The sequence below is a fragment of the Chlamydotis macqueenii genome, chromosome 5, assembly GCF_036417535.1.
Source record: "Chlamydotis macqueenii isolate bChlMac1 chromosome 5, bChlMac1.mat, whole genome shotgun sequence".
Classification (NCBI taxonomy): domain Eukaryota; kingdom Metazoa; phylum Chordata; class Aves; order Otidiformes; family Otididae; genus Chlamydotis; species Chlamydotis macqueenii.
Window position 1 is genome coordinate 3,044,599 of NC_141560.1, and position 26,204 is coordinate 3,070,802.

The following is a 26,204-nucleotide window of genomic DNA, read 5'->3' on the forward strand; positions in this document are numbered from 1 at the left end:
GGAGGAGGTGAGACGGGAGAGGGGAGCAGCGGGGTCACGGTGCAGAAGGGACACGATGTCACGGGAGCGCAGTGCCTGCTGAGACGGCGCTGGGCTGAAATAGAGTGAAAAAGGATTGCCATCAAAGAGACGAGGCAGCGAACGAATGGCGACCACTTAATGGCCTAGAAAACGACCTTTCTGCGGCTTCCCCGGGAGCTGTTAATACAACCCCAGCGATTTCTGCATTTCCTTTGCAATTTATCGTGCCCGAGTCGTTAGGATGTGGAGCTAATCAGCGAACACGTCTCTAATAAAAATGGGATGGGTAAGTCAGCGCAGCGGGTCTCCCCATCTCTCCTCCCTCCCCTTCCCCAGCCGAGGTCGGAGCCCGAGCTGCTCCTCACGGCACCGGCAGCCTCACGCACCGCAGGGACAACCCAGCCCTGCTTCGTCCTTCCCTGCTACGCCCCTGCAAGAGTCTCCATCACCCACGTGCGGCTCCAGCTCTCCCAGATTTAGGAAGACGTCTTAAGCCAAGCGCCGCAGGGCCCTGGTCTTCGATAACGCAGGCAATTAATAGAGAAAATCAGCGGGAGTTCGTTATGTTTACAAGCTCCTCATTAAAATTGCAGCACGATGGGTTTGTTTCCTTTAGTAAGGTCTTCAGAAGGCTTTTTCTTCTATCAACATACACCTCAGAAAGGGGATTTTTATATCAACAGAACTCTTTGTGGGTTTCCTAACGGGAAAGCGTTTTAAATGTGCTCCTAAAATTTAATAAGAGCTCTGCGACACCAGTGTGCGCCGTCCACGTGCAGCTCCTCCACCCTGGACACCACCAGTCTCACAGCACAACGGTTCCATGGCGCAGCCACAAAAAAATCCACAAAAAGATGGTCCATCCCCTTCAGACCCTCCCTCCACGTGGTTTTACACTCCGTCCTCCTCCTCAGCCCCACCGCACCCCTTTCCTCTGCTTGAGATGTTCTCAGTGCCACCAGTGCCTGCAGGCGAGGGGCATGAGCTAGTCAGGAAACTCTATTTTTTCCATCATCGTTAAGGTCGGTGAGGTGCACAGCGAACGTCCCTCATCCCCAGCATGGAGACTGGGGTGCTGACGCCGGCCTGCCCAGCTGACGGTGATGGGCAGTAAGAGCTAGCATCACCCGCGCAAAGCTGGTGACCCCAGTTCCTACGATGGGTGGCCACAGGGACACGGGAGCCCTAAGGTTTGGTTTTTCATCGGCGTAAGCTTCATGCCGATCTCCAGGAGGGGTTCCCATCACGGCGAGGCTCTCCTGGAGCAGAGACACGTTCCTGGGCACGTCCACCTTTGAAACAAGCATCTGCCCGGCTCTTCCGCCGCATTCCTGCTGCTCATGGCAAGAGTCACCCCGCCGGGGATTCAGAGCTGCAAGCCATCACGGTGAGCCCGTTAAAGAAGGTTAATTAATGCCATGCGACACGGGAGCGCGTATGGGAATGTGCACGGGGGCTGGCGGGCACGCCTGAGCGTATTCATTAAGGGCAGCGCTGCAGGCGCGGTGACAACGTGACTCATAACTGCACGGCGCAGAAAAACAAAGTCCTTCTGCTTTCTGTTGTTACGTTAATAACTCAGGAGAGAAATTAAACGAGTGATCGGGTCCGTAAATTCTACAGGTACCTTCCGTGACCCCTAGAGCAAGCCCAAGCTTTGACGCAGCGTGTCGCTTCGGAGAAGGATTTAATCACCGGACGCAGGAGGCAGAGTCACTGGTTTCCCACAAGTGTGTGATCTACGTGGAGACGGAGACTCAGGAGGGGTCCTCCACGCGGGGTCAGAAGGACCTCAAGCCGTGTCTCCTGCGGGCGCTGTACCAGGTCGCAGGAAACAAGATGCCGTTGAAGTTTCTGATGAATGCTGGAAGGGATTTCCTCTCCCCGAGAAAAGCTGGAACATTGCATCTCCACGTGGAAATAAAATCTTTGGTGGTTCTCGGGGCCAGGAACCCCACTGTGGGGATGACAGACGGAGACCCAGCGTCCTCCAGCACGCGGTGGGCCAGCCAGCTCGCATGCGCTGGACCGGAGCGGAGCCCCACTCCGAGCTAGTGCAGGCAGGGGAATTAATGAGTGTGAAACGAAGAAAAATCCCATTTAGCAGCATCTGAAAATCGAGGGAATTTGTTCTTTGCGGAAAGCTGGCCTCTTTTTCAACGCTCTTGTTCCGAGGGAGTAAGAAGAGACCTCTGTAATTCCCATTAGCATTAATGGGAGCTAAGCATTTAAATCTCTGTCCCCAGAGCACTTAGGAGAGCATCCGTCCGCTCTTTGTGCTCGCTAATAGCTCTGTAACCCTCCTTCCCAGGCTGGCTGACAAAGGGATTTCTGTCACTCTCTGATTCTCCCTTGTCCCTGAGCACGGATGAGCGCAGGCAGTGCAGAAGGCTCCAAGAAAGGGAGAAAAGCACCATTTTCAACTCCGCATCACCTCTCAGATGGAGCTGATCTGGTTCTCCTCCCATATAACCCAGTTGCCAGTGATGGAGCTCCTCCAGGTTTACCTTGAGCCAGCTGAGCCTGTTATTTTAGGAGGCGCCGGGTCCTGCTCGGCGTCAGATGCTGGATTTGCAGAGCCGGCTCTGTGTGACAGCTCCATCTGGCATACTGAGAAAAGTCTGAAGTTAGCTAGCGTTGGCCACCAACAAGGGCAAGAACAGTTGCTCTTGTTTCAAATCCCAACTGGCTTGCAGGCTCTGACACTGGAGAAAGTACCTGGAGTCCTGAGGAGAGATGAGTCCCCCAACATCAGAAGGACGTGGAGCTGCTGGAGAGGGTCCAGAGGAGGCCACGCAGATGCTGAGAGGGCTGGAGCAGCTCTGCTGTGAGGCCAGGCTGAGAGAGCTGGGGCTGCTCAGCCTGGAGAAGAGGAGGCTCCGGGGAGAGCTGAGAGCGGCTCCCAGTGCCCAAAGGGGGCTGCAGGGAAGGTGGGGAGAGACTCTTCAGCAGGGCCTGGTGTGACAGGGCAAGGGGTCATGGGTTTAAAATAGAAGGAGGGAGATTCAGACTGGACAGAAGGAAGACATTTTTTTACGCTGAGGGTGGAGGAACACCAGCTCAGGTTGCCCAGAGAGGTGGTGGGTGCCCCATCCCTGGAAACATTCCAGGCCAGGTTGGCCGGGGCTCTGAGCAACGTGACCTGGTTGGAGATGTCCCTGCTCCTTGCAGGGGGGTTGGACTGGAGGCACCTAAGATTTCAGATGACTGCACCTCCTTACCAGCCACAGATGGGGTAGGTGCTCCCTGTCAGCCCAAGACAGAAAACTCATCCCAGAAGAGCTCTTGGCATTACAGTGACGGCCCAGTACCTGCTCTGACATCCCAAGTGTTGCAACCAGCTCCTGTTTCTTCTCCCCTTCCAACCAAGTCACCTCGCAGCCAGTTCCTGCGCTGGACCATCCATAGGGAGGTAAAAGAGAGGAGGAATAAGCCATGGCGAGAAAGGATGCTGCTCCCAGCTGTCCTGCTTGTACCCTCCAAAGGATGAGCAGCTGTCACAGATGCTGGAGTCAAAGGCATGTGCTCCTTTCTTTTAACTGAAGCATAGGACCTACAGCCTTTCAACCTTGAGGCAAGCTTACTGTACGTGATGCCTGACTAATTAAAATCAGATGTTTAATTAAAACTTGTGTTCAGCCAGGAAGTTGATGAAGCTAAACGGCTGCTAATTGGCTTTCGGCTCCAGTCACGAGAACCTGACTTTTGGATTCACCGCTGCTCTGAGGAACAGAAGGAAAGGAGCCTGAAACCTGCTCAGAAACAGCTCCATCTGATCACCGCTCACAGAGAGCAGCTTCTAGGGCTCTGCCCGCCCACTCCTAACGCACACAATGTGACGTGACACCACGCAGGGCGAGGCACTTACTACCCGTGTGCACGTAAGAAGACCTCCGGCCAAAAACACCTTATGCCGCTGCACCTACTGCTATCAGACTTGAACCTTCTCAGAACTCCTCCTCTCTTCTTCTCTCCTGAAATTGCACTGGAAACACTGGCAGATGGTGGGTGACACCCCAAGGCAACCTCATCCCATGCCCAAAAGGTCGGTGAAGAGTGTCGCTGTCGTCATAGCCTGCTTGCTCTCCGCCTGTTGAAGTCCTCTGCATCTTTGGAGAGCAATCAGGCAGCAAACAGCCTTGAAAGCTGAGGACCAGCGCTCACTCCCAGGCCCACCTCGGCACGGCTCTGGCAGGGATGCTGAGTAGATACAGGCAACTGAAGCTCTGTGTCTGCTGGGTGAGCAAAGCTGGACCATCTTATGGATCTTAATCTGAAAGGATGGACAGAAGCCCTGAGAAGAAGGACTTGGGGGTGCTGGTGGATGAGAAGCTCAACATGAGCCGGCCACGTGCGCTCACAGCCCAGAAACCAACGGCACCCTGGGCTGCACCCCCAGCAGCGTGGGCAGCAGGGCGAGGGAGGGGATTCTGCCCCTCTGTTCCACTCTGGTGAGACCCCCCTGCAGCGCTGCGTCCAGCTCTGGAGCCCCCAACATCAGAAGGACGTGGAGCTGTTGGAGAGGGTCCAGAGGAGGCCACGCAGATGCTGAGAGGGCTGGAGCAGCTCTGCTGTGAGGCCAGGCTGAGAGAGCTGGGGCTGTTCAGCCTGGAGAAGAGGAGGCTCCGGGGAGACCTGAGAGCAGCTGCCAGTGCCCAAAGGGGGCTGCAGGGAAGGTGGGGAGAGACTCTTCAGCAGGGCCTGGTGTGACAGGATGAGGGGTGATGGTTTTAAAATAGAGGGAGGGAGATTCAGACTGGATATAAGGACGAAATTTTTTTATGCTGAGGGTGGTGGAACACTGGCCCAGGTTGCCCAGAGAGGTGGTGGGTGCCCCATCCCTGGAAACATTCCAGGCCAGGTTGGCCGGGGCTCTGAGCGACCCGATCCGGTTGGAGATGTCCCTGCTCCTTGCAGGGGGGTTGGACTGGATGGGCTTTGAAGGTCCCTTCCAACCCAAACCATCCCGTGATTCTCTGATCTTAGTTCCTAATAACCAACTCTGAGCGAAGGCAGGAGACAGGAACAGAGCGCGGGTCTGAATTACCCCTCTCCAAACACCGCATCGTTCCGCTGCTGCGTGTTTTGACATGGGTCCAGCTCAGGTTTTGCTGGCTTCCCATGAGAAGGATGTGCTCTCAGCCTGACATAAAGCTGCAAATAAAGTAACAGACGGAAGAGCCTACACTTGTCAGCACGATGCATGCACGTAGAGAGCCAGGTTTGTGAGCAAAGCCCTTGGGTGCAAGCTGCAGGGTAGAAACCAACTCTCAGGAACGGATCCTGCTCCCCTGGCGCAGACAAGGGGGCAAGCAATGGACGGGAAGGCAGCGATCGGTACCATGGAGTACTGGGGGCCTTGGTTCTCCTCCTTCGTTGCAGGGAAACTGGGGTATCCAGGAGGAAGATGATCCAGCAGCCCCTGGGAGAGGAGCTCCACGCAGGAACGTGCCTCAGGGCCGGGCTGCTCCTGGAGGGCAGCTGGACTCTGGCAAAGCAGATGATCCTCCGCACGCGCAAGGCGGGCCAGCTCTCCGGGGCCAGCAGGCATCTGCAGAGCGGATTATCTCTGGGGTAATTTGTATTGACATTGCAGTTAATCCCAGGGCCTGCGGAGAGGCCCCCCGCGTCTCTGGGAGAGGCAGAGATGCCACTGCACCCGCTACCATTAATCCCAGATCCTGCTGGACCCTCCTGGGGGAAGCACGCGGCTCTTTGCCGCTGAAACTCTGGGAAAACCCCAGGCAGAACCCGAGCAGGGAGGACATCCGAGGTGGGAACACATTGGGGTGTCTCACCTCCACGGCGGTGGCACCCACGTGCAGCTCCGCAAGGATTCCCAGGCCTGGATGGGGCACGGGTGAGGGGCAGCCTTTTCGGTGCAAACTGGGAGGGACGCGGTGGGTGTGGGATGCCCGAGGGTCCAGGTCGGCATGGCCGTATCGATCTGAGCGGAGCAGCAGAGCACCCAGCCCTCAAACCCCTCCGCAGCGCTGAGGGCACCCAGTGTCCCCCGACAGCAGCGGGTGCTGAGGGTGCTCAGCATCCCCAGGGACACAGACTGTGTTTCGCGCAAAGGGAATTTTCCTCCCGCAAGCCTTCTCCTTCCTCTCATCTTTGACCATTTTCCCCTGTCCCCGCGCAGCGACACAGCAGACTCACGCGTGCCACCCACAGCTGGGTGGAGTGGGAAGCCCCACTCCAGAAGGGCCTGTGGACCAGGCCAGGATGGAGGCAGCGGAGAAATCGGCCAGGAAAAAAACTCCTGGCTCCTCTGGCAGGCAGACGGGCTGTCTACAGCCCTCCGACGCGCTGGGGGTGGCGATGCAGCGGGTTTTGCCCCGTGCCAAGCCCCAAAGCCGGGCTGCTGCCTGCCAGCTGGGAGGATTTTGTTAAAGCCATTCATTTTTTGACAGCCTCGATAACAAAACAGCAAAGCCGTTCCGGGTGCTGCCAGCACAGAGCAGAAATCACCCCCAATCCCGGCAGCGTCAGAGTTGGAGTCTTATCAGCTCAGCCCAGGTCGTTTGTATTTCTTGCCGTGATTCATCGCGTACCGAGGTGAAATCGTACACGTGGACGTGCAACCATCCTCCCCTGGAACAAGGAGCTGGGCTAGGGGTGTTTGTTGGGTCTGGGGAGCAGCTCTTGGGATGTCCCCGCGAAGAGCAAACCCTGAGAGCTCCGGTTGCTCCCTGTGAGGCACCGACTGCAACAACCAGCCAGGAGCCGAAGCCCCCAGTACGGCCGCGCCGTCACTCGGGCGCACAGATGGCCGCGGCCGCTGGCTTTGTTCAGGCAGACACTGGGCCAGTGTGTTTCCTCAGCAGGCAGAACTGATTCAAAGGCTCCAGCCTGGAAATAAAACAAGGATATATTCTCTTCAAGCGTGACCTTGCTCAAACCCTTTCATTACCTCTCGTGCGGCTCCGGGATGTCCTGGCCCTGGGCAGCCACGCTGCTCCGCCTCCTCCCAGCCTTGCTGCGGGCAACACTGAATTCAAGCGGAGTTCCTTGCGTGTTTTATTTACCCTGCTCTCAGTTACAACCTGCAGCAGCAGCGGCAATGTCCATCGATTATTCTCGTCGCATGGATTTCAACGCACATCGTTGTTACGCCACAATTGCTGAAGAATTAATTCTGGCCTCCAGAAGCCCTGCTGGGACGCCCGGACTCGGGGTGCCTGGGGGGACAGGTCACACGTTGCTTCTTCCGCTCTGAAACAGCAGCGCGTTTTACTCCCGCTGTGAATCCTCGTGCTCGCTTGAACCCGCCGCACCCCGGTTCACAGGCCTGTGGCCAGGACAGCTGGTGCTCTGCAGCCTGCAGTCATTTCTCAGCAGGCTTTGGGAGAAGCCTGCACGAGGAGAAGGACCCGAACCCCCAATTTCCAGCATCCTTGTACTTTAACCCGACACTGAGGGTGGTGGAGCACTGGCCCAGGTTGCCCAGAGAGGCGGTGGATGCCCCATCCCTGGAAACATTCCAGGCCAGGCTGGCCGGGGCTCTGAGCAACCTGATCTGGTTGGAGATGTCCCTGCTCCTGGCCGGGGGGTTGGGCTGGATGGGCTTTGAAGATCCCTTCCAACCCAAACCACTCTGTGATTCTATGATTCTTCAAGGGGCAAACAATCAGGCACGCAAAACTCTCCAGTAGAACACACAGCTGCCAAGAGGCCTGTGAGATAACACGCCAGTGGCTTGCTTCCAAAAACCTGGGGACACCAGATGAAGTTATTAGATACCACCAGAGCCGTAGGGACCTTCTATGTCCCAGCCACTGCTGCGGGACCAATCTTGGTTTGGCTGCCAGCCCCCAGAAGAGGGAAGATCTAGGACGGTTCCTTGAGACCTGACGAAGGCCAGCGTTGCACACAGGGACGCTCAGCGTGGATCAGTCCACGTGTGGCCACTTGCTCGGCTGTTCCTAGCCCTTGGACTAAACAAATACAGGAGGTACGCGACGTCCTGGGCTGCTTCTTGCTGTGAAGATGTGTTGAAGATGATCTATCCTTGCTTTGATCTCCAGGGAGAAGAAATGTGAGCACCAAGATATTAGTAACAGCTCTTTGATATTGTCCAATTAATTCCTGCTTTGCTTCATTAACACTCAACAACAAATTATCTTAGCTTTTTGTTGGCAAAACTAACGCGCGTCCCTTTGAAATCACAGAGAGAACTGCCAGCTCTATTACAAGGATGTCGACAAAAACACGAGCTAAGCAAGGGTCTGCTGCCTGCCCACGGGTGCACAAACAAGGTAAGGGTGAGAAGCTATTTAAAGAAGTCAAATATTGTGGATGGATCAACAAAAATCTGTAAAATGAGTCGATGCTGAGGTCCATGCTCTGCATATTTAAGGAGAGACGCTTTGGACTCGCCCTCTCCTGGTCCTGCTCCAGCTGCTCCGCGTGAGGTCTGCTCCTGGAGCACATCTTCCAGGTTGTGTCCTGGAGAGGAGAGCGGGTCCCGCTGCCGCTCTGAGGGCAGGCATCGGGATGGAAGTGCAGCTTGAGTGTTGCAAATAGGTGTGGCAGCTGCTCACTGCGGGTTGGTTTTCTGAGCTGAGCGGTTTCCACATCCTGGTCTGGGCGGCAGGCTTCCGTGGAGTCTTGTTACCAAGATGACACTGATTGAGTCTGCTTTCCTCTGGGACGTGAACTCGGTGAGAAGGCCAGGAACTCTGCTGATGGCCGGTTCATTCAAGTGAGATTGGAATAAATTCCTCCCTGTCCCTCATGGGCCAGCTTAGGGCACGGCAGGCAGCAAGAACCTCAGCTCCCAGCTTAGAATCACGGAATCACTGGGTGGTTTGGGTGGGAAGGGACCTTCAAAGCCCATCCAGTCCAACCCCTTGCAAGGAGCAGGGACATCTCCAACCAGATCAGGTTGCTCACAGCCCCGGCCAACCTGGCCTGGGATGTTTCCAGGGATGGGGCATCCACCACCTCTCTGGGCAACCTGGGCCAGTGCTCCACCACTCTCAGTGTAAAGAATTTTTTGGCCAACAGTGAAGGGCAGTGAGGTTGCACACTGGTCCTCGTTTTGGTTTTTTACTGGGGTAGCTTTGCTGCTTCTACAGCTGGCAGCCACCGGGCTCGGGAAGCCTGAAGAAGCCCAACGCAGGCACGGAGGGCAAAGCCACGTGTCTTCCCTGCAAGACAGCGGTGAATGCTTAGAGCAATTAACGGGAAGGTATCAACTAAAAGCAGTCTTTTCCCACCGTCTTCATCGCGTGCACGAACCCTGTCGCTGCCAGAGGCCCAGATGAGAGCCCAGGGAAGAGGGTGTATGCTAAAGGAACGCCCTTTGCGCTCAAGAGACATACAGATGTGATGGATGCAGACACCAAAGCGACATGTGCCAGCAACAAAAGCACGAGGAGCTCTGTATGGGCTGTAACGAGGCTGACGGGAGGAAGCAAGGAGATGTTTTGGCTGGAAAAGGCAAGTTGAGGATCTTGGTGCAAGCCACAGCAACAGCAGCACGTAGCTCCCTTTAACGACGGTGCTGAGCCACGTCTTGAGGAGCGCGATGGCGATGATGGCCGATGACAGACAGTCACTGGTGACCCAGTTGGAGCACGCTGATCCATAGCTGCTGCCGTGCGGCCAGCGGCGTTTCCAAACCACCCTGGAAGCCAGGGCTCGTTTGCTGTGTGTCAGTGCTGTTACGTTTCTGGAGATGAATGACGCTGGTGAAAGGCCACCAAGACTGTTCCACGGGGCAGACCCGCCAGGACCATGCCCTGCTCCTCCTGGGTTTCCACACGCCGGGGACTGGATCCTGGTTCCCTCATGGACGGAGGAGTCAGGCGGGACAGCACGCACCCACCTGCCCTGGGGTGCCTCCTCTCCTCATCTGCAGAGGGGCATTCCCACCGGGCACGGCTTCCGCCAGGCTCTCCCGCTTCCGACCGCAGCTGCCGCCAGCACGGGGGCAGGGAGATGAAGCGAGCGGAGCTGAATCCAATTAGAGAGATCCGGAAATGAGAGAGGAGATGGGAACGTGTCCAGGTTGCTGAGAGCTCCGCGTGCCCTCATGCCAAGAGAATCACAGATGAGGAGCAGAGCGTGCCCAACGCTCCTCAGGGATGCTTTGGCCGAGCAGCGCTGTCAGAAATCTCCGGGTGAGAGCTGAGCGCGACACGAAGCAGCACGGCTTAGCATCACACCACACATCACAGCAGCCGACCCCTCCTTAGGTCACCGCTCCTTCTGGCATTTTTCCCTCTGAATAAGCCTCCGAGCCCTGGATTCCCCTTCCCACGGCATAGAAGGTGTAAGAGAACAGGTATTAGGCACTCAGCCTGCGTCCTGAGCTCGTGGGCCAGCTCCAAGCGTAGTCTCCCCTCCGTGCTGGCCTGTTACCCCAAGTGCTGTGGAGGAGGTCGACCGAGATAAAAAGACCAACAGCTCCGTGGGAACGCACTGGTAAGAGCAGGGACTCTTTAGGAGCTTTCAGGCATGCCGCAAAAGCGGGAGAACACGGAGAAATGGGCTTAGACAGAATTTTTTTTGAGTGATAAGGAGCGTGCTGGTGTTGCATCCATGCAGCTCTCCACTCCCTGCTCTGCACACGGCAGCTCCCCAGGCAACAGCACGCTGACACGCGGCGTTACCCTTAACAGAAGTGCTCTCGCTTGGCCTCAGGTTGGCAAGAGATCTGGGGCAAAAATTGCTTATTTTCTCCACCTTCTGACCCACAACGCTGCTGTGACCAAGACCAGCCTCTGTTCTCTAGGAAAACTACTTTGGGATGTAACCAATTAACCATTTAGCCCCCTCCAAGAGAAGGTTCTTCTCCACCATTCCTCCCACAAGCAACTGGAAGACCTCAGGAGAGGCAACAAAGCCTCTTACGGAGGTGGAAGGCCCTACATCCATCACGGGACCACACAACCACGATGCCACCATTGCTGTCCTGTGAGGATGTCATGCCTGGCCACCTCTGGCAACTGTACGTCAGGCACACGTCCAGGCAAGGCCCCATCACCCAGCTGTTCACGCAAGCATGACATGTCCCTCCCAGACATTCCAGGAGGGAACAGGCTCGTTCCAGCCCACGTGGCAAAGGCAGTGCTGGTTGCAGGGAAGAGAGAGGCTGTGGAGGGCTATGAATTCCCACCAAAGTTTCAGAGACAGAAGCAGCCTCTCTGGTCAACAGCAAACATCAAAGCAGGCCTCCGCACGATGCTGAGGGAACATCTAGCTAGGGTCAGGCTTGTCAGCTCTTCCCAAGGGCTCCTGTGTGCCCATGACACAAAGAGTAGGATGTGAAACAGTGACGGTGTTACAGACCGTGTTAATTAGACACACGAAGCAGCAAAACCCTCTCTCTCCTTCAGCTCATTGAGGTAAAAGGCTCAAGGATGTGACATGTTGAGGATGGGTCAATCCATCACCAGGGCTGCATCCATACTGAGACAAACCTTGCCCCACAAGATCCTCTCATCATTTTTTTTCTCGCAGAATTCCTTAAACCCACCCGTGCGTTGTGAAAATCCCCAGCAAACAGCCCACTGCCTGCAGGTCAGACTCGGGTTTGTTGGCACAGCGCTCAGGACAGAGGTTTGGTATCTCTCCCAACAAAAGAAAAGCAACGCAGCGGCAACCTGCTGCCATCTGCCTCGCAACCACCCCCAAGGTCAACGTTCCACTTCACCTCCCTTCTCCATCAAGCTCAAGAAGTGCCAGAGGGCTTGAGCTCATCCAGAAGAAAATGAGCTCCCCAGGGATCGCTATGGATTGCTCTGACTTACGCAGAACAAACGAGCTCCAGGGGAAGGACTGCCAGAAAAGGTCCGGGAGCGTCAAACCACTTCCAGCCAGGTCAGTCCTAGGGCAAGGCTTGGGTTTGGCGAGGCTGGAACAGCACAAACTACCGCTGCATCTTTCAATTCAAAAAATCTGGGGGATATTCCTGTAAACGGTGAGGGAAGTCCCACCAGGCAAACCCCGGCTCCTTAGACCCCGTTTTTCTCCATGGAAAAACATGTGAGCAAAGAGGTGCCCACCACCGATCTTAACGCTTTCTGCCTTAAAATTCCGCTCCATCTGCCTTCAAACCCAATTACCGCCTTCCCACTCAGCCTCCGTGGTTACTCACACTTCAGCTCTTCCATCCCATTATTGCGTTAAGTCTTTGAATCTGATTACTTTGTTTGAGTTAAATTTAACCCTGATTAACTGCATAAACAATGATTTTTACCAGTCCTAGCCCAAACAGAAGAGGAAGCAGGCTGAAAGCCCCATGGGGCAACTCCTCTTTCTGCAGTGAGGGTAGTGACCATCGTTTTTGTCTTGTCCTGTAGCCTCTAATCACCATCTGCGTGCGGTAGCCTGGCACGGTCGTAAACAGGCTTGACAGCCAGCCAACATCTTGACTTTGCTTTGACATTTAATTGCCTAGAAACGCAAATTGTATTGCGTCCCTCGGCTCTGAGCCGTACTCACTGAGGCGCTAAGGCGAAGGAATCCACCCCATCGCTGCCATCGGCCAGCATTCGCTGGGAGAACAGCAACTCATCAGCACCACCACTGCCAACCACAAAGTCCCACCACAGTGGAACCGCCTTCCTGCTGAACGTGGTCTTGATACGGCATCCAGGAAGCCTGCAGTCCAAGCCCTGCTCTACCACAGGTGACCAGTGTGATGCTGGGCAAGTCCACTTTTCCCATCTCCTGCCAGCGTTGACCAGAAAGCTCCAGGACAGTTGGGCGGGTGGGCACCCTGTCTAAGGAGGCCTCATGTCCTTCATACAAAGGCAAAAGCACAACTTTCAAATGGGCTTTCGTGCAGGCTGACACCAAAGAGCCTCAGGATCCTGGCGGCTCTGCGTGCTGTCGGTCCTGTGCGGTGTCTCACCAGCCACCTGAACCGAGCTGGTGACACACAGCAGCTTCCAGAGATCCCGGCCCGGCGCCTCAGCGGCAGCTTCTCATTTCACAGCCCTTTGCCTCTCTGGCTGCCCGCCAAAACTGGGATTTCACAGAACATCAGCAAGCTCTCATGGACTTAGCTGAAGGGAGGTTTTCAAAGACACAGATGGGAGATGGCATCTCATTCCCCTTGGCTATCGACACACAGGCCTTCCCTCCAACGGGAGGAAGCACGTGTATCCTCCTGGCATCTCCACGAAGCGGGGCTGCACCATCTGCTGGCATTTCCTAACGAATCCTTGATGCTGCAGCCTCTGAAGATGGGCTGGTTCACCCAAAAGCTTGTCTGCTTTTCCCAGCTGAGTTAGCCTAACAAAAGCTACCTCCTCTTCCACTCAAACCTTACGTGGCCACATCCAAAGTCCTACTAAACTGTTGCTTTTCTGCCTATATTCCTTTTGGCTGTTCGCTCTTAACCATCTGCCCCTGCGGAAAGCAATCTGGCATGCGCTGAAGTGAAACAGCATCGGCGCTGAAGGGGTTGGACCGGATCACCCTCAAGGTCCCTTCCAACCCAAACCATTCTGTGATTCTCCGACTACAGCCCACAGTTGGTCCTTCCCATCAACATCCCTGGAAACATTCCAGGCCAGGTTGGCCGGGGCTCTGAGCAACCTGATCTGGTTGGAGATGTTCCTGCTCCTTGCAGGGGGGTTGGGCTGGGTGGGCTTTGAAGGTCCCTTCCAACCCAAACTATTCCATGATTCTATGATTCTATCTCAACTCTAAATGCTCTCAGCCTCAGGCCATCTTTCCCAATCTGATGCTCCCTGATGGGATCCTGGCTAACAGCAGTTGAAGGAGACGATATTTGGGGTCACCAGCACTTATTCTAGCCATTGCCTTTATGCCAAAACTCCCAGCCGCAAAGCCTGCTCTGGGAGAAGTCTAGATTTAACCATATTTCCACCGCTACAGTTTAAGCACTGAACTTCTTGCTGCATTCATGGAAATAGAATCATAGAATCATAGAATGGTTAGGGTTGGAAGGGACCTTCAAAGGTCATCTAGTCCAACCCCCCCGCAAGGAGCAGGGACATCCCCGACTAGGTCAGGTTGCTCAGAGCCCCGGCCAACCTGGCCTGGAATGTTTCCAGGGATGGGGCCTCCACCACCTCTCTGGGCAACCTGTTCCAGTGTTCTATAACTCGCATTGTAAAAAAAATGTTCCTAATATCCAATCTAAATCTACCTCCCTCTATTTTAAAACCATTACCTCTCATCCTATTGCAACAGGCCCTACTAAACAGCCTTTCCCCACCTTCCCTGCAGCCCCCTTTGGGCACTGGGAGCCGCTCTCAGCTCTCCCCGGAGCCTCCTCTTCTCCAGGCTGAACAGCCCCAGCTCTCTCAGCCTGGCCTCATAAGAGAGGTGCTCCAGTCCTTTTATCACCTTCGTGGCCTCCTCTGGACCTTCTCCAACTGGTCCAAATACAAAGCCTGACACAGCTCTAGGCTTGAAGACGATCACAGCCCCCCTCTCCAACCTCCTCTTCTTCTCCTCTCCACGCATGCCCAGCTCATACATTCTTTCAAATTCGTTCACTGGGCATTATCATCTCTTACAGTGGGCAAGCACACCCCTACCCACCCAACCTCGGAGTACGCGGCAAACCCCTCTCTCTCTGCTTCTCTGCCACATTTTTAAGAGAAGGTGGGTTCTTTGTTCCTGTTTTTTTTCCTAAATGTTGCTCTTGGCTAGCGCTCTAAAGCTCGCGTTTAACGGTGAGTGCCCGATGAGCACAAAAGCGTACCGTTAAATCTCCCGAGACGTTCTGTGTAACAGGGATGCCCAGAGCCATCAGCGAAACGTGTTTCAGGGACCTGAGCATTTCCAGCAGCTGCCCTGAGCTCTCCCTCATGTCTTTAGGAAACGGCAGCGAGCTCCGGCTCTGGTACAAAGCCCCGTGCGACGGCTGAACCGCAGGCAACGCTGCCCGAAACAGCCACGTCCTTCTGACTCACCCAGCCGCCTCAGCCGAGACGGTACCAACGCTGGGAGAGCTCCGCTTGCTAGCAGTCACTGGCAGGCAAGACTTTACTGGGAGCAGAACATCGGCAAATTATTATTAATTTTATGCTTTCTGCTGGTATCACACAGCCTCGGCAAAAGAAGAAGAGGGGAAAGGAAATCAAGGCGCACAGGGATTGATAGACCTTTCTGCTTCCTTCTTTCCCACTCCAACAGGATGGGAAAATGGGAAACAGGCCTCTGGAGACCAGCCACTCTGGAAGGCTGCTTTCAGCCACGAGCCTCTTGCAGACTCCAGCCAGGACGGGTGACACACAAGGAGCTCCGGGCAGTGCTGGAGCATTTCTCACGCCTGGGAAGCTGCAGGGATCGTAGGTTTGGCTTTACTTCTTCTCATGTCTCTTCAAAAGGCTGGACTTCAGCTCCCTGAGGTCCCTTCTAATCTGAATTTTTCTATGACCAAAGCTGTATTACTAAAAAAAGAGCTTTTGCCTGCCATGAACATCTCCGCTCAGGCAGGGATGCTCCCACCTTGTCACCCACGGGGACTTCAGCATGGGGGCAACGCAGCCGCAGAGCAAGGCCACTGCCAAACCCCTCGGGCTTCGTGTAGTCCTGCCTCCACATACGTGATTTCTCAAGAGCGGTTCCTCTTCCCCCTCCGGGCAGACGGGAGGCTCTGCAGGCACACACACCGAGCTCCTGCTCATTTAAACCAAAGACCGTTGCCACTGCTGTGCACAGGGGAGGGCTCCTTCTGCTCTCCATGGAGAAAACCAAGGGCAGGTGAACAGAGATCACAGGGCGGGTCCAAGGACCAGGATTTCCTATTTCCCTTGAAGCACCACTTTAGAAATTCTTCCCATCACCATGAATACCGGAGCACTGGGAATGCCACGCTCACCACAGCAGTGGCAGAGATGCTGGGGTGGCTGCTGCCAGGAAAACACTTAAAGCAGAGCGAGAAAGCTCTGATCTCACCTCAAGTGCAGGAAAACCACAGTAAATCCAGCCTTCCTCCTGTGTTAACCTCTCCCTCCAAGCACTGGAGACTGAGCCCCTACGTCTGGATCCATGCTTCCCAAGTTAGAGAGGGCTGGATTTGCGATTACTCCCAAAATGTGGTAACAACCGGATTGCATTTGGTGCTGCAGACACCCAAAAAGCCAGCCTGCATCAGGGAGACTTCAAAAGAAGGAGGGTGTGCACAGGGGGCATCTCGCAGACCACTTGTCTTCCTCTGGCTGGGTGCTGGAGGTGGCCTTGGGCGGACAAGTACTGCAGCCCCAAGCTCCCTAGCAACCATCTGCTCCCAGCAGCGACGCCAGACCGGTCGGCATTTCTCCAGTAAGCTCAGGACACGCTCCAGCGGCTGCAGCACTTTGCTGCAGAGTCCATCAAACCAATCCCCGGGGACACGCCACGCTTTTTGACCTCTGAGGACGCTGAGCGGAAAGCAGCCCTGGCACGAAGAGACACGCATCACCCTGAGGTCCCGAGGCCTGGTCTTCCTCGCTCGCCGGCTTGCAGGTCTGTAATTCCTTCTGGAAGCAGGGAAAAGTGGCACAACACAAGGGAGGAAGGAACAAGCAGTTGGTGGAAGCGGTTTAATACCAGGTCCTCCAGGAAGCAAAGGCAGCAAAGCGCCCAGAGCGAAGGTGCAGCGCAGCAAGGTGCGAATTCGGCAAGTGAAAAGATTTAAAAATCTCTGAGGAGTTCAACTTCCAGCTCTCCTAACGAGAGGAACAAACCCTTTGGAAACCCCAATCCTTCCAGCTCAGAAGATGTGTTTGAAGTGGCCTCTCGAGAGGAAAATAAACCACAGAGAGAGCACTCGACGACGGTATGAAACTAGGAAGGGTGTTGGCAGGGGAGGATGAGAGTCGTTATCGGGAAGGCCAACCAAACTAACTAGATGGATTACGAGAAGATTGTAGACCCATTAATAAAAAAGGAGGAAGAATAAATCAATAATTCTGGAAGAGCTGAGATAACGAATGCCTTTAAAAAAATAATTCTTTAATAGGAAAGGACACACGGCTAATTAGGAAGTAATGAAGAACTTGTCAGCGTACCTACAGAGAGCGAGGAGGCGAGGGGGCTTAGAACGGAAGGGTCCATGAGTGACGGGAGCCGAGCGATACATCCCAGTGTCACGGGGAAAGCAGTTAATGGACTCACTGAATCATTCATGACTATTTATGAAGAGTCTAGGAAGTATCAAGGGATGGGAGGGGGAAAAGGTCACATTTACTTCAGTAATAGGTTTTTTAGAGGAAGGAAAGAGGTGCTTCCAAGACCTTAAAGAAAAACCAGCCTAAGGAGGAACGGAGCCACAAATACAGCGAATACCTCTGAAGAACAATACCCTGTGTCAGTGTGGGGAGGACATGCCTGGATTTTGGACTCTCACATTCTCCGTGCAGCCCAGGCACCACCAGCAAGGCCAGGGCTGACACCACGGGGAGCCCAACTCTCACCAACCTGGCCCCCGCCGCTTGGGAGGGACTTGAGAGCTTCTGCGAGGTCTTCAGATGAGTGGTTCATACAGCAATCACCTCCAACCGGTGTGGAATGAAAGGATGCTCAGGAAACAGCAACACGAGAAACGAGCTGAGGCGTGCAAGGAGCAGGGAAAGGAGCTTCCAGGAGGCCAGGGAAGTAAGGTGGGAGACGCACAAGGGCCTGAGAAGATCGAGCAGCTTGTGACAGTGAAAGGACAGTCAGGGATGACACAGAAGCGATGGCGATCTGTCCTTGGGATGTGACAGCCAAAGGAAGCCGTGAGATCTAAGGGGAAGGGCCAGTTCCAAGCTGGCGCCCAAGCCAGGGGCAAGGCAGGAGGGATGCGGTATGGAAGATGCCGTGACACCTCCAAAGCGAGCCTCTCGGGGTCACTGCGCAGGAGCCTACATCTCCCACGCGAGAGCTGAGCTGCATCCGTGTGCACCCCAAAGGAAAGTAGCAGAGGAGACAGGAGATGCACTGCCGCAGCCCATCACCTTGGTCTCCAACTCGCTGCTGTCGCTAGCTATGGTGACGCGACAACCCAATGGGAACGTGTGATTTTTAACTTCAGAGCTACCAGGGCAAAGGAAAATACTGGAGAACCTCTCCTAACTTAAACGTGTGAGCAGGGAAGGGGGAAATGAGAGACAGGCTTCATTCGCGGAAGGCACATCAAACGGTCGGCTTAAGCTGTAAGCTGCTGCGTGCGGAACGAGCAGGTGGCACCTCACATCTCAGACAAGGCTGTGCCGTGTTTATCTTCACACACAAAAGCCCTTTTACACCACAAAAATACAAACACTTGGAAGTGATAAATTTGATCTCTTTTACAGGAAAACTTTTTTTTTCCTTTAAAAAAAAAAAAGAAGTCTCCAGAAACCACTCTCGTTTTGCAAAGTCAGCAAAAGCCCCATTTTTTCCGCTTAGGTGAAGGGTTGGGTTTAAGTCACTGGTTTAACTTAGGGGGAGAAGAAATCTCTCGCAACACGCACGCTGAGGGTTTGAAACCTTTGGGGAGTAAGGTGCTTCAGTAATATTTATAAGCCCAGTTTCAAACCCAGCTGGCCAGCTCGCGGTAGTGGTACGCAGCGTCTCAGGAGCTCTGGGTCGCAGCCTCCAGCTCCGCCGTGATGGCAACAGACTTTAGAGAGAGTTGGGAGAGGATCTCACACCATGTGCTGGCAGGGGCTGGAAGCAGCTTGTTAAAATGCTCTTTGTTCTCCTCACTGCTGGGCTACGTGGATGGGAAGCAGCAGAAGTGAACCTCAGATGAGTTTCACTCCCCCTCCTACTTAATTCTGGTCTTACTTCATCGGTAAGCAACGAATACGTGCTCAGGGCAAGGGGCATCTGAGCACCAGCCTGTAGATGTAGCAGAGAGTCTAATCTAAACCTACCCTCTTCCAGTTTAAAGCCATCACCCCTTCTTCTATCACTCCATGCTCTCATCAAAAGTCCCTCCCCACCTTTCCTGCAGCCCCCTTTGGGCACTGGGAGCCGCTCTCAGGTCTCCCCGGAGCCTCCTCTTCTCCAGGCTGAACAGCCCCAGCTCTCTCAGCCTGGCCTCACAGGAGAGCTGCTCCAGCCCTCTCAGCATCTGCGTGGCCTCCTCTGGACCCTCTCCAGCAGCTCCACGTCCTTCTGATGCTGGGGGCTCCAGAGCTGGATGCAGTACTCAGGAGAGAAGGGTGCAGCGACCCCATGGGTGTTGAGATGGGATGTCCACCTCATAGAGCTGGATGAACAACAGACCTACTCTAGTGGGATTAGCCCAGTGCTCTGCCTGAGCTCATTAGTCCCGACTCTTAATTAGCTCCCATGTGGTCAGCTTGGGTTTCCCTGCCATGACCCCTTGGTTTCATAATCCATATGGACAGGATGAGCCCGGGTCTGTCCCACTGCTGCTCCATGCTCTTCGGCCTGTCTGTACCACCCAGCTCCGGGCAGAAAGCTGTATGGGGCAGCACGGGTCCTCACCTTCACCTCCAGCACCGTGGGCTTCAAAGCATAAATACTCTGACAGCTTGGAAGGAGTAAAGGACAAAGGCTGTGAAGACAAATGTCACAGAAACTCAGGAATGAGGGTGGTGGAACACTGGCCACGGCTGCCCAGAGAGGTGGTGGATGCCCCATCCCTGGAAACATTCCAGGCCAGGTTGGCCGGGGCTGTGAGCAACCTGATCCGGTTGGAGATGTCCCTGCTCCTTGCAGGGGGGTTGGACTGGGTGGCCTTAAATGTCCCTTCCAACCCAAACCATCTGTGATTCTCTGTTAAACTTGGGCTTTTTTTACCTGTCCTTCCTTTCCTACTGTCAAGCACAGGCAGGGTGCTCGCAAGCCTCTCAGCGAAGCAGCAGCAAAATCCACTCAACGCAGCACCAGGAGCAAACAGCACGGTGGGCTCCAAGCCACCACAGGCCCTTCCACCACGGAAAGCCACCGAGGTGGCACCTGTGTGCCACATGACGAGCCCTTAAGAGGAGGAATGTACTTCATGCTGCGGGGCGTAACAGCCCTGAAATAAAATCTCCATTTTGCAAGGCCCTTGTCTAGGCCCAGGGGTGTTACTGATATTTAATTACAGACACATACATTAGCAATAATCCTCTACGTATCAACTCTGTCGCAGAATAAATACCGATGCTTTATTACGAGCTGCGCCGTCGCTGAGGCTACCTGCTTTTAAAATCTCAGTAACGAAGAGGTCGATTAATGCATTTATGCACATGCAAAGTTGCCAACGCGGTGAGTTGTTACGTAAACTGTTCTACAAATTACCTGCATATAAATTTTCGGAGTCAAATTCCACCAACCTCACGCTGAAGGAGTAAATCACTTCGTGTCACCACAGTCGTTCCTGACGGCAGGGACCACCCCGCACAAACGAAGGAGGCAGAATCTGGCCTTCGATTAAATCACACACCCGACGCACGTTTGTGATATTACTGGTGTTCAGAGATCTCTTGGCTCCTCCAAACTGCAACTGCAAATCAACTCGGAGAGCCCAAACCAAGTCAACTGTCCATTTAAACAAAATGATGGCGATAGAATAAATATTGATTTCTGTGAACACTTTGCCGAGGTTAAAAGCTTTTCCCAGAGATGGTCATTAGGCACATAGCTCGGCTCCGCATCCCCGGTAAGCACGGTTATTCATGGGTCATAGATTGTAGCGGAGTCTCAGGCAGCCTAAATCAGCACAGCTCCTCTGAACTCCACGCTGCAGACCTTGCTCTCACCAGGTGATGACGTTGGTCCTGCAAGCTTCATTACCTTCAATTTAAATCAAATGTATTTTGGGGCACATACAGATAAAGTGGATGTTTTCCCGGGTTCAGGAACCCTGCCGTGACGCAAACTCTTCTGGAATGGCTTAACACCTGGGGGCTGCATAAATACAAACTCTACCTGTAAGTTTTTGTTCTAAATTACACTCATTTTACTGTTTATAATACACAAGGTGATGAAAAACACCTTCACTCCACGGGAACTGTTCCATGGCCTACCTGAAGGCAACTCCGCATAAATCACACTGCTTGATACGCTTCAGACAGCCTTGGTGGTCTCTGCTGGAAACCACCAGCCCTCAGATGCGTGCTGCTGCCACACAGACTTTATCGGGTGCTGGGGAGGACCACCGCCGGCGGGTCAGATCACGCGCCGAGTGACAGCCAGGGGCCATATCTGGAGCTGGGCAACCATAAAAAACCTCCAGTTTGGCAAGAGTATGTAGGTGGATCACTTGGTTTTTGTCAACTCTCATCACATGCGCAGAATGGAGATGGGACAAATCACTGTGGTCAATGGCACTCGATGGCACAACTTGCACGAGGCTTAAGACTATCAAGTTCTGCAGATGTTCCCGTTCCAGACCCACCTGGCATCAAACTCCTCAACTGTCACAGAATCACAGAATAGTTTGGGTTGGAAGGGACCTTCAAAGCCCACACAGCCCAACCCCCCTGCAAGAAGCAGGGACATCTCTAACTGGATCAGGTTGCTCAGAGCCCCGGCCAACCTGGCCTGGAATGTTTCCAGGGATGGGGCATCCACCACCTCTCTGGGCAACCTGGGCCAGTGTTCCACCACCCTCAGTGTAAAAAATTTCTTCCTTAAATCTTGTCTGAATCTCCCCTCTTTTAGTTCAAAACCATTACCCCTTGTCCTATCGCAACAGGCCCTCCTAAAAGGTCCTCCCTCCCAGATCTCTCTGGGGCCACAGGCTGGTTTAATAAAAACCAAGACTCTTGGACCTGATGTAACTCATGACAACGGTAACAATTCACAGCTTTATTGAAGCCACATCTGTGGCATATGGCAGGAAGGGCCTGTAACCTTCCATACCCTGCCTGCTGCACTCATGACGCAAATTATTCCCCCAACTTTCCTTCTGATGCATCACAAGATGAACCGAGACGCCAAATGCTGAGTGCATGCACTCCTGCAGAAAGATAATCGGTGCTAATTGCCACAAACGACCTTGCGCAGCGTCATCCTCCTGACATGGCCTCTGCCAAGCTGCAAATGGTCCCAGGAACAAAACCAGCCCCATAAAAGCATCCCACTTTGCTCACTCAGCAGAAGACACATCAGGTAATTGCAGGAGGTATTCCCCAGGTCACACTCATGTTGGAAGGGGGCTGTGTATCCCTTTGTTTCTAGAGGAGTCCCAGGGAAAGGACCACGCTCAGGGAGGAAGGCACTTAAGTAAATGGATCTACGTTGATTTATTCCAGCTGAGAAACAGGGCAGGAGTCTGGCGTGAAGAGCACTTGCTTTTAAATCTGATCTCACTGCTTCACTTCCAGTGGTTTCCGAGATCCTCAGCGCAGCCGGACTTCGCTTCCCAAGAGTGCCCGGTGTTCCTGCCTCCCTGTGCAATGAAGATTCCCCACGCAGCTACCAGCACCCAGACAGCGACAAAACCCTGGAAATCAAACCTGTGAGGCGCGAGCTGACAGCCAGCTGAAGCACTACACGAACAGCTCCACGAGCTTCAGTGTTTTTCCCCATGATAACCTACTCGTGCAAATCTCAGGATACCACCGAGAGGATGTGGATTTCTTGTTTCTCTTCCATCTCATCGAGGGATCACACGTCAGGCCAGCCAGCCACATCTGGCACATCTGCCAAAAAGCAAACACCCGGGGCACAGCAACACGAGCCAGAAACCTGCTGCAACAGGCAGCTGGTCTGCAGGCAGGGGAGATGCGGGCAAGTCACCTGCCAGCCAGAATCGGAGGAAGGATCCTCCTCAGAGCTGCTTGCAGCATCCTCTTCACCATCTGACAACCCGGCACCGCGGTAGGAAATCAATAACCATTGCCCAAATCACAGCTGGATCGACTGATAGGTCATCCGGCTCGCAGCTCCAGAAGCACAGCACGAGACACGCAGTCGATACGCTCAAATAACCTCCTCACCCCTCGAGCTGGGCTGTCATCCGTCATTAGCAGAGCAGAGGGGAAGGTGCAGCGCGCTCAGCTCCCCTCCATCCCGCTGAGCGGCCAGAGGGCAAAATTTAAAACGACACAAAACCACAACTCTTTGCGGGTACAGGATTTTATTTTTTAACTGCTGTGCTCTGGGGGAGGTGAGAAATCATCTCATAGGTGAGAAACTGTCTACGCACTTGCTCTGATTCACCGAGCTGTGGGCTGATGGTTGCGCTCACACGAGCCAACGCCCTTCATGGTCCTCATTTCCAGGGAATTCAGCGTCAGGATGGAAGAAGCGTTGCTGGGATGGATACAGGACAAACTTGGCCACGTCTGAGCCGTGGAGCTGTGTGGGTTTTACGCAACGGCATGACTTGAACCACCGCTGCTGCTCCTCCTAGAAAAGACTCTCGCAAAAAGCGGGCTGCAGATTAAAAATGGCACACGAAAGAGGCGGTCGGCTGAACTACAAAGGAGCGCCAATAAAATAAATGTCGGGACAATCAGAGGGGCACTTTGACTGCTTCCTCAGACAGCAAGACTAAGACTTCACCGGCTCTGCCATGAAAGTCAAGGCTTGTTTTACACTTCCATCTTGTGCCCTGCCAAAGAAAGAGTGCTGTGTTCCCAGAAAACAGTGGCAGCTGTCACCGAGCCAAGGGACAGCGCCAGCTCTCACCCTGCGCGCCGTTAATCCAACGCTGTTTGCACATCAAGGGCTCTCACGAGTTTACCATTTCAGACGCCCCAACTCAAGAAAGCATTGAGGTCACGCCTTTAAATCTCCGTGACTTCAATTTAAGACTGAGCATGTACGGCAGTGCTTTCCCAGGGAGGGAGGCTGATGCTGCCATTCTGTCCTCCACGGGATTTCACCCAGCCCTGACGGCTACCACGCCCTCTGCGTTGTTGGAAGTTCTCGGTACCTCTCCACGTGAAGCAGAAGGTGCTGGGTTATGAATTTGCATTACGCCGTGATCAGGTCGCTGGGCTGGAGGAAGGCTGTGCTAAACGGAACGTTTCTAAGAGGTGGTTTTGGCCAAGCTAGGGCAGCTCGAGGCAGGGGAAAGGACAGACAGGGAGGCCAAGCAATTATTTGTCCAGGAGAACAAAGCAAACCCTCAGCAGGGAGAGCCGACCTCCAGTCACAGCCATTGCTTCTTTTTCCAGCATCCTCAGGGAAACGCTGCCACAGATCCTTCCTCGCTGCAACGCAAACAGCCGGAGCCGCGCTTGCCAGCATCTTCCCACTCCTGCCCTGCTTCGGGCTGAATCACTGGCTGCTTTGGGTAACGCAGCCCTGCCCTGCCGGGAAGGGGAGCTGGGGAACGGTGGCTCTGACCCCAAAGCAGTCCGTCTGTGTCGTGAAATCAATAAATACGCCTTGTGAGAAAAGATTCATTTCAAAGCTTGACACAACCCCCCCCTTCTCTCAGCTTTACATACTCCAAGGGGGAGAGCACAGCAGAAAATCAAAGCAGCTTGTTTGGAAAGGGATGCTTTCCTCACGACACCCTGGTGTCAAAACCAGACCTCTGAGCCCACCTTACAGACAGAAAGGTCCTTCCCAAGCAGAAAGCCCACACGGCACAGCGGAGCCCCCGGCTAGCAAAGGGACAGAGAGCCCGGGCCGGCAGCGCACCGAGAGCGGGGCCGGGGGCAGCAGCTCTTCTCATCATCTACAGCTGAGCCTGCGAAGGGCAAGAGGTAAAAAGCAGGGCGGAGGAAAGCAGTGAAGTTAAAAGAATGAGTGAATTAACGCCTCTTGAATCAAAGGGCATTGGTCATGGGGGAAGGCAGAGGGATTTCAAGAGAGAAGACCCCCAGAGCTGCAGGTGGAAAGCAGCTGCCGTTCCACAGCCCGGGCTTGAACAAGCGATGCTACGGCTGCATTCTGCACCCCGGAGCTGAAAGCACAGCCGTAAGCCCTCGTTAATTCACACGCGCTAAACCATCCTGCCGCAGGGCACCGCGGCAAGAAAAGGGAACCCACGGCGCAGATCCAGAAAGACCAGCGAGGGGAAAGGGAAAAAGGGAACTAAATGCAAGGGTGTGACCCCCCAAAAAAGAAAAAAAGGGATCACTGGTTGAAAGATGCGCCACGGTCCCAGCGGTTAGATCCCTTCCAGAGCGCTTTCTGCTAGCTCAAGAAAATGTCAGCGTTAACTTGGCCCTACTCTTTCCAGCTACAAATTCTGCTCTCCTCAGAAAAGCCGAGCCCCCACTGAGCTTTGCCAGCCAGCTCCAGCCCAGGCTGTCCGCAAAAGCTGCCTCCAATTCTGAAGGCAAAATGTGAGTGAGTTCAGACCGCCAACAAAATCTTCTTTTGAATAGGAAGGGTGAATGCTGTGACATGCTGTTCTCAGCCCTTGTAAACTGCTGTGTCTCCTTTCTGCACCCATCAGTGAGGCGAGACTTGGGCCCAGTTTCTACATACATACGTCTCCTCGTTAGAAAGTTTAATAGCTTTCCTTTTAATGACTACCTGCTAGGACCCTCACCCAGTAAGCCACCCCTCAACGGTGGTCCCAGAGCAATGGTTTACCAAACCATCCTGCTTACACAGTCTTTTCAGTTACAACTTGGATGGTCCACGAGAATTTGAGAAACTTTCATCCAGAGAGCTTTGGTACCATTGCTGGACTTGGGGGTGCTGGTGGACGAGAAGCTCAACATGAGCCGGCCACGTGCGCTCACAGCCCAGAAACCAACGGCATCCTGGGCTGCACCCCCAGCAGCGTGGGCAGCAGGGCGAGGGAGGGGATTCTGCCCCTCTGCTCCGCTCTGGTGAGACCCCCCTGCAGCGCTGCGTCCAGCTCTGGAGCCCCCAACATCAGAAGGACGTGGAGCTGGTGGAGAGGGTCCAGAGCAGGCCACGGAGATGCTGAGAGGGCTGGAGCAGCTCTGCTGTGAGGCCAGGCTGAGAGAGCTGGGGCTGTTGAGCCTGGAGAAGAGGAGGCTCCGGGGAGAGCTGAGAGCGGCTCCCAGTGCCCAAAGGGGGCTGCAGGGAAGGTGGGGAGAGACTCTTCAGCAGGGCCTGCTGTGACAGGATGAGAGTCAATGGTTTTAAAATAAAGGGAGGTAGATTCAGATTAGATATTAAGAAGAAATTTTTTACAATGAGGGTTGTAGAACACTGGCCCAGGTTGCCCAGAGAGGTGGTGGATGCCCCATCCCTGGAAACATTCCAGGCCAGGTTGGCCGGGGCTGTGAGCAACCTGATCTGGTTGGAGATGTCCCTGCTCCTGGCAGGGGGGTTGGACTGGGTGGGCTTTGAATGTTCCTTCCCACCCAAACCATTCCGTGATTCTCTGATTCTACTCT

The 26,204-nt window shown here is 54.3% G+C and overlaps 1 protein-coding gene across 6 annotated transcripts in view; it reads right to left on the bottom strand.

The window, feature by feature from the left end:
• TRIM9 (tripartite motif containing 9) overlaps window positions 1-26,204 on the bottom strand; it is a 60,009-nt gene that overhangs the window by 27,610 nt on the left and 6,195 nt on the right. The gene's annotated exons all lie outside the window — the stretch shown is intronic.